The sequence below is a fragment of the Camellia sinensis genome, chromosome 9, assembly GCF_055761805.1.
Source record: "Camellia sinensis isolate YWXY chromosome 9, ASM5576180v1, whole genome shotgun sequence".
Taxonomy (NCBI): Eukaryota; Viridiplantae; Streptophyta; class Magnoliopsida; order Ericales; family Theaceae; genus Camellia; species Camellia sinensis.
The window spans coordinates 93021281-93030226 of record NC_138969.1 but is presented as its reverse complement, the minus strand read 5'-3'; the positions used below and the strand labels follow the sequence as shown (position 1 = coordinate 93030226).

Here is an 8946-nt window from a genome sequence, read left to right as displayed (position 1 = left end):
TTTTAAAAAATATTTTTCTGAAAAAATATTTAAAATATTTTTTCTGTGCATTTTTTATATTTTTATGTATTTATTAATTTTGAAAAATATTTTTTCATAAATTTTTTACTTTTTAGATATATCTAAGTAAGGTGCATCTAAAAAAGTAAAAAAAAAAATATCTAAAATTTAAAAAATATTCTCTAAAAACAAAAAAATATGAAAATAAAAAAACTCAATTTTCAAGCAACTAAATCCAAAAAACTCAAACCAAATACACTGAATACTTTTTAAACAATTATGTTGACATTTTGAAAAAAACTGTGTTTTATAGAAAAAAATTTTAGTTAACCAAACAAATGTTTTATTTTTTTTTAATAAAAAAATTACATAATAAATATATAAAGTATAGAGTGAGTGAAAAAAAAAAAAAAAAAAAAAAAAAGAAGAAAAAGAAGAAGAAAACCCTGCCAAGGCATAATATTGCACTACCATTTGAGCTACCACCAACTTATGTCTTATATTGATCACATTTTAATATATATTAAAAGTTTTTTGATAAAATCGTGATTTATAACAGCGAATTCAGAAGAAATTTTTTTTTTGATAAAATCGTGATTTATAACAGCGAGTTCAGAACAAAATTTTTTTTTTTTGACGAAATCGTGTTTTGTAACAGCGAGTCAAAACAAAAAAAAATTAATTAAATTCGCGTTTTGTAAGCGCGATTTCTTAATCAAAATCGCTTTTCGTAACAGCAAATTTAAGATCTTCCAACTTTCACGCGCAGCAGGCGAAAATATGTTAAAATCGCGATTGTGAACCGCGAGTTAACTTATTCTGAGAATTCTTTAAAAACTAGGGTTAATTTGAGAATTGATTTACTATTTTACCTTATTTAGGGAAATGGCCCTCTTTCTCTCCCTCTGTCTCTCTCTCTCTCTCTCTCACAGAGAATCAATCACTCGTACTACCCTCTCGGCTCCCTCGAATCGATTGTGAACCCGGTTCAACCCACCTTGGCCACGGAGGACATGGGAGCCGGACGCTTCACACTGAACATTTCTAGGGTTAATGGGTCGGTGGCGATCGATACAGGAATCGTTCATGGGTTGGAGTCGAATGTGATTCGTTCAAGAAATTCGATCCGAAGCGGCTGGGAATGGCGTACAGAGATTCGTTCTTGCTTTTTGTTGTATAGCATTGTATCTATAGGTACGAGATTGATCATTTCTCATCATTCTGATTAATTTTTTGTTTCTTTTTTTATGAGTTTGTTTGTGTATTTTTGCGATTGATTATCATACGAGTAATTGAATTTGGGGCTACAAAATTATTCAATTGAAGTTGAATGTGATTCCACTCCTTGTTCATGGGTTGGAGTCGAATGTGACTCCAATCATCACCACAACCACTTTGTAGTTTCTTTAAACCTCTCTGGTTTTCAAATATTGGGTCGATTAGGACCTGAGATAGCTGAATTGACCCAATTGAAGTCCATTGATTTCAGCAACAATGGTTTCACAGGCTCAATCCCTCCTGAATTAGGTAATTGTAGTCTCATTGAATACTTGGAACTCTCCCAAAGCAGCTTCACTGGTGATATACCAGAGAGCTTTGGGAATTTGCTGAATTTGAGATTCATAAACTTGTATTCTAATTTCATGAAAGGTTCAATCCCTGAATCTCTGTTTCGAACCCCACATTTGGATACTGTTTGGCTCGATGTGAATGAACTTAACGGTTCGATCCCATTGAATGTTGGCAACATGAGTGAGATTTCATCTCTTTGGCTATTTGGTAATCAATTGTCAGGCACCATTCCTTCCTCCATAGGAAATTGTACCAAATTGGTAGAACTTTACTTGAATGATAATCAATTTGTTTGGGTTTTCATGGAGGAAGAGAGTCATTGCTTTGTTATTGAATTTTTTGAGGAATTGAGATAATGAGGCTTTAAATTTGAGAGATGAGATATTGAGAGCATCCAATAGTGTAGTTTAAATTTTTTGATTACATATTTGTTTGGAATGTGATTTCAAGTTGTTTTCTTAGGGTTGATTGATTTTTTGATCATGAGAAAATGTGTTAAATTTGGGCAAAAGGAAATTGGGAAAGAGAGAAGCTAATATTTTTTATTTGAATTGGGTATTCTAATTTTATGAAAACAATAAGCTGAACAAGTTTTAAAAGTTATTTTTTATCTTTTCTCTTCTCTATTTTCTCTGCAGCCAAGTTGATGGACATTGAAATCCTTTGGCCGTGTTTGGATTATGGATTTGGAAAGGGAAAGGAAAAAAAAAAGTTTAGCTTATATTTCATTCACATTTCCCTAATTCCTTTCCAAATCCCTACCCAAATCCATGATCCAAACACAACCTTTATAAAACCAATTGGGAAATTTCTGTTGTTTCCCATGAACTTGCAAAGATGTTATTCTATGTATTATGTTTTTGTACATAAGAGTGTACTGAAGCATTAGGTTTGAAAAATGAGGCATTGAAGGATCCGATATTTTGTAGTTTGTTTTTCTTTTTGAAGTTTTGTTTTAGGGTTGATTTCAAGTTTATTTCTTTAATGATAAATAATTTATTGACTCCAAGAAAATGTGTGAAAACTGAAAAGAAAGGAAATTAGGATGGATGTAAGCTAAAATTTGGCTTACTCTAAGTTATTCTAATTTTTTGAAACGGACTGAACAAGCTTTAAAAAATATTTTTATCTTATCTTCCTAGATTTACTCAGCAGCCAAATGGAGGGACATTGAAATTATTTACAAAACTAGTGGACTAACAAAAGGGAAAATTCCTGCTGTTTCCATGAACTTGGACAGATATTATCTTTGTACTATGTTTATGTGTGAACTAATTTAAGATATTTTGATGTATGATAATATAGTGGTGGCAGTTGTCGGTGGACTCTCCTTGTATCCTACATGCATATACTAGTTTCTTAAAAGATCTTGAAACATATCAGCTAAGGTTGGATGTGACTCAAGTGTTTGGTTAGCACATTATGCCTTTCAGACCAAATTTGGATGGAAGATATAGTCTTTGCTTAAAGTTGATACCAACTATGGGCTGGTTTAACAGTATGCTAGCCACCCAAAAACAAGTTTGAACTTCACTGGAACAGTTTTTGAATTATCCTAAACAAACACTAGAAATTTAGGGGTCGTTTGGGATTTGGCCTTTTTATGCGAAAACATGAATGGTGTGTTGGACTTGCTTTTTTTCAGACTTCAAGTGAAGAATGTTTTTGTGCTTTTCTCATTGTGACTGGTTGTATATCTGCTCACAATCTATTCACTCAAACAAATGATAATCTAAAATGTAGTTTTTGCTTTCTATTAGTAAAATAAGTTTGATCTTTTTTTCATCATCTTTCTTGGGTAAACTTCCTGGAAGGATTTTAAACATGATGGGTTCGTTTGGTTTGTATTTGTGAAAAATTTTTGGGAAATTTTCTCTACAAATAAGTTTTTAAAAGTAATCAAACCAAACAAATTTTCCCAAAAAAATTTCTCAAAACTTGTAAACCAAACAAGTTTTCCAAACAAATCTCTCTCTCACACACATCAAATCAATCACTTTTTCCAAAACTCTCTCTCAAAATAATTTTCCAAAACATCTTTTGAAAAAAACCAAACCAAACAACTTTTCGTACTTTTTATCTCTAAAACACATCTCTCAAACACAAACCAAACATACCCGATATTTTGTTGCTTTTATTAAAGCTGTCATTAAGTTGGCAGAGAAATGTGCTCAAATTTTCTAGTCAGGTGCATAATTGTGTTTTAACATAATAAAGGAGCTTCATCTTTATTGTTCTATTTCTCTCTTGAAGTACACGAAAGTTGACTTGATTAATTTATGGTAGCATATCGTATATAGGCATGTATAAAAACCAATTACAAGAATTGGCTTAGAGAAGCTGCTTCAACCTGCCGTCTTATTCATGTATTCGAGAAGGTCCAGATCATGCCCCCAGATTTAAAGCCACTGTCAACTTTAATGGAGAGACATTTGAAAGCCCCACGTTCTGTTCTACCTTGAGGCAAGCAGAACATGCTGCAGCAGAGGTAGCTCTGACCACACTTGCAAACAGAGGCCCCGCTAAAGCCTTGGCTGCAAGAGTTTTGGTGAGTGTTTAATTGAGTTTGTTTCCCTTTGTTTTATTGTCTTCTGTACTTCACTACTTAGTTTGGTAGGTCGTTTTGATCATAAACTAGAATGTTTCATTGTCTTTTACCATCAATTTATGGAAAATACCCTTTGTTGATGCAAAAGTTAAGGAGACAAAATGGAAATGAAGACTTAACATTTGACATATTGACCAACATAACTCTAATGTTTGAAATAATTATCAGGTTCTAGCTGAATTAAATACAGCAGCATAATTAACAGTCATCTTCTTTAACCTGATTTGTGGGCTTTTGATTCATTTTGGGCTTCTTTGGTTTAATTACATAATGTTATTTATTAGGTTAATTAAAGGAAGGCATTGTGCTGATATGGTGTTGGTGACAGTAAAACCAAGACGGAGTTTAATTAAGCGACAGTAATTAAATAATGCAATACCCAATTTATTAGTGAAGAGTCAACTTGTTGACCAAGCAATGATTGTGTCCAAAATGTAGGGGGTTAAACAAGCCCAAGTGCTCACACGGATAACTTCGCCATGACAAATAGGACTTGTGAGAATTGACGGGGCACAATTCGGACCCGTAGGTTGGGAATTAGAGCCGAATATACCCTAAACTTAGTCAAAAAATGGCGTTTCAAGGGCAAAAAATCAAAACAACCGCTGAACCACCGTGTGGTTCACACGGACAGTTCCCCCATAACAAATAGGACTTGTGAGAATTGGCAGAACGTAATTCGGACCCGTAGGTTGGGAGTTAGAGCCGAATACCCCCTAAACTTAGTTGAAAAAGGGCGTTTCGAGGAGGAAAAATCAAAACAGCCGCCGAACGACCATGTGTCTCACACGGATAGCTTCGCCATGACAAATAAGACTTGTGAAAATTGACGGAACGCAATTCAGACATGTAGGTTGGGAGTTAGAGCCAAATATGCCCTAAACTTAGCTGAAAAAAGGCGTTTTAGGGACGAAAAATCAAAACAGCCCCCAAACCACTGTGTGGTTCACACGGACAGTTTCCCCATGACAAATAGGACTTATGAGAATGGGAGGAACGTAATTCGGACCCGTAGGTTGAGAGTTAGAGCCGAATACCCCCTAAACTTAGTCGAAAAAGGGCGTTTCGGGGGCGAAAAATCAAAACAGCCCCCGAACGACCGTGTGTCTCACACGGATAGCTTCGCCATGACAAATAGGACTTGTGAGAATTGATGGAACGTAATTCGGACCCGTAGGTTGGGAGTTAGAGCCGAATACGTCCTGAACTTACTCGGAAAAGGGCTTTCCGAGGGCGAAAATTCATAACAGCCCCCGAACCACCGTGTGGTTCACACGAACAGTTTCTCCATGACAAATAGGACTTGTGAGAATTGGCAGAACGTAATTCGGACCTGTAGGTTGAGAGTTAGAGCCGAATACCCCCTAAACTTAGTCGAAAACGGGCGTTTCGGGGGCGAAAAATCAAAACAGCCCCCGAACGACCGTGTGTCTCACACGGATAGTTTCGCCATGACAAATAGGACTTTTGAGAATTGACGGAACGTAATTCGGACCCGTAAGTTGGGAGTTAGAGCCGAATACCCCCTAAACTTAGTCGAAAAGGAGCATTTCGGGGTCGAAAAATCAAAACAGCCCCCGAATGACCGTGTGTCTCACACGGATAGCTTTGCCATGGCTAATAGGACTTGTGAGATCTGACGGAACGTTGTTCGGACCCGTAGGTTGGGAGTTAGAGCCGAATACGCCCTACACTTGCTCGAAAAAGGGTTTTCTGGGGGCAAAAATTCATAACTCTTACACTTAGTAAAAAAACTTGCAACACTTAGCTAAAAAAGCAACAAATTTATTAAAATAACATCTACATATTCTAATAATTGCTTTTATATATTTATAGGACAAAGAAATTACATATTACATTGTTTGTGCTATTGGTTGGAATAAATATTGCATGATATATATATATATATACTTTCTTTTATTTCCAAGAAGACATTTCTCGATTGTTCTACCTTAAATGCATGTTAGAACATGTTCCATATGGCTGACTGAATTGATATTTTGTAACCAACTCTAATGTTTCGTTTTTTGTTTTTCTTTGTAAATGGTTTTGTTGCGTAGACTTGTGGATAATCCATATTGGTGTATGGAGAAGAATTTTCACTTTTGTGTAGAACTAATATAATACTTTTGTCGTCCTCAGCTTTTGTGTAGTTCATTATTACTGATACAGAAAACTTTTGGCAATCAACAGATAATGACTGTCGTGGTACATATATACCATTTGTCGGCATACATATAGGACGTTTTGTCATGGTCCATAGAAAACTTTTGTCGTGGTACATATATCACCTTTTGTTGTGGGTACAGATTACGATGGCAATTTGTGCCATGCCAAATGGTAATTTTGCTTGATAGTAAATGTATTTTTTTGTATACAGAGGGCTTTGATTTTTATGACATATTTTGTATGGAATTATTATTTTAGTTTGGACAATAGTTGATTTGTATGGACTTTGATATTTAATGTTATTTATTTTTGGTATATAGATGCAAATTGTAGAATGATTGATAGTATGTATTATTTTCTTTTTATACGTATTACAAGTTGCATTGTATATAGACAGGTTGTAGAGAAATAATAATTTCGCGATAAAACATAATATCATGTTTTTGGCGACTAAACAATTAATAGCTAAAAAGAATTTGGGAAAAGACATTTGGCGACTAAAAATTTTGTAGCAAAAAGAAAAAAGACATTTGGTGACTAAAAGTTTTGTAACAAAAAAAAAAAAAGACATTTAGGCCTAGTTTGGAAACAGGCTAATTTAGTAACTTTTTAGCTATTTGGCTAAAATATGAGCTAAAAAAAACTAGTATGTTTAGGAAGATTTTTTGACTTTTTACGAAAATATGTGCAAAAGTAGAGAGAAAAGAGAATCTTTGACTTTTTTGTCTGGGTTGCTGACTTTTTGGCTAATTTAGTAACTTTTTGACTTTTTGGCTAAAAAGGAAGGTTCCCAAACGAGGCCTTAGTGACTAAAAGTTTAGTAGTCAAAAAAAAAAAAGAAAAAAAAAGGACATTTGGCGACTAAAACTTTAGTAGCCAAAAGAAAATCAAACATTTGGCCATTAAAATATTTTGTAGCTAAAAACAAAATTAAATTATAAACACACTTTTGCCGACTAAAATTTTAGTAGCAAAAAATGTAAAACTTTAGGCGACTAAATTTTTAGTAGGAGAACTCTTTGCCGACTAAACATTTAGTTGCCAAAGATGGGGATTTTCGACGACTAAATTTTTAGTAGCTAAAAATGAACTCTTTGTCGGTTAAAATTTTAGTAGCTAAAAGGTGGGACTTTAGGCGACCAAAAGTTTGGTCGTCGAGAAGGGTCTATTAATTTAATGTCCAACCTTTTGGCGACTAAATTAATTTTAGTCGCCAATTAGCTTTCCCGACTACTCTTCGGTTACTAATTTTGCGACCAAAAAAATTAGTCGCTAAAGCCCTTCAGTGACTAAAAATTCACTTTTGATGACTAAAAATTTAGTCGCCAAATGTGAAAATTGTTGTAGTGTGACACTAGATCCCTTTGTTAGGGGATGAGAGTACTCAACTCATGATAGTGTTAATTGGCAATCATGGATTTGGAAAATGATGTTTATGCTCCTTTTATTTGGTCTATTAAGTGGGTCCGGAAGTACCTAATAATTTTTCATTAACTAGTACCACTGTCGTTAAAATTACAAACCATCTTACTAGTTTTGCAATTATTTTTTTCACAATCTCTTTCCCTTTTTCAAAATTATATTTGTTATTGGATTAATTTTAGTTTTTTTTTTTAATTTATTCTCATTAACACAACAAACACCATGTATACATATTTTTCTTTACGAATGTTGATGGATATATCCAAGAGCCAACAGTCTCATTTGCTATGACATATGATATTTGATAAAAAAATTATAAGATTGCACTCAATTGTTTGATGGCATACATATATATATATATATATATACAATAAAAAGTAAATATAAGCGTGACAATTAAAAATGAAATTTTAAGCTTTGATCATATATATAGAAAGCAATGGTTCATTCATAATCAATATTGACCATGTGTTGGATCAACCACGGTAATTTAGGTAGATTCAATCAAATTGAGAGTCTATTTAAGCTCAACTTCAAATATTAAGGGATCTGTCCAAATTTAAGTTTCAGTCGGTTGCATAGACGGTAATCATTGAGTATGGCATTTTAACGTTTGTATAATGACAATAAGAGCATAACTTAATTTAATTATTAGGGTGTGCAAACAGTAGGTCACTAAATTACGATTTGGGGTGGTTGCTGTGCGTGGTGCACAGTAATCATTGTTGTGCAACCAAATGAGCCCATTTCAGGACTCATTTTGATAATCTGAACCGTTAACATTTTAGAATACATCAAGTATAACATACCTGTAAAAAAATAAGTTAATCGGATATCGTTTACCCATTCATCCACTCACATTTATATATACAAAAATAAATAACAATTGTAATCTAAAGTATTAAAATAAATACAAATATGAGTGGATGAATGGGTAAACGATATCGATTAATTTGTGTATATTCTACTTGATGTGAACGGTTAAAATTATCAAAATTGACCTATTTGACTACACAACAGTAGCTGCTGTGCACCTGCACAGCAGCCATCCCAAATCCCACTAATTAATTGCATATAAATGTTCGCATGGGGATTCCTGCAGGACATGCCCGCACCCTCCTCTACATATCTTCACTTTTTCACCAATGATTACTTATTTTTTTTATTTTGTCTCA

The 8946-nt window shown here is 33.9% G+C and overlaps 1 long non-coding RNA gene across 1 annotated transcript; it reads left to right on the top strand.

Moving 5' to 3' along the window:
• The first annotated feature begins 897 nt into the window (after window positions 1-897).
• On the top strand, window positions 898-6668 carry LOC145798690 (uncharacterized). The gene is made up of 3 exons (XR_014340098.1): window positions 898-1194; window positions 3873-4120; window positions 6374-6668. It is a non-coding gene; the product is annotated as an uncharacterized LOC145798690 (long non-coding RNA).
• Window positions 6669-8946: the final 2278 nt, after the last annotated feature.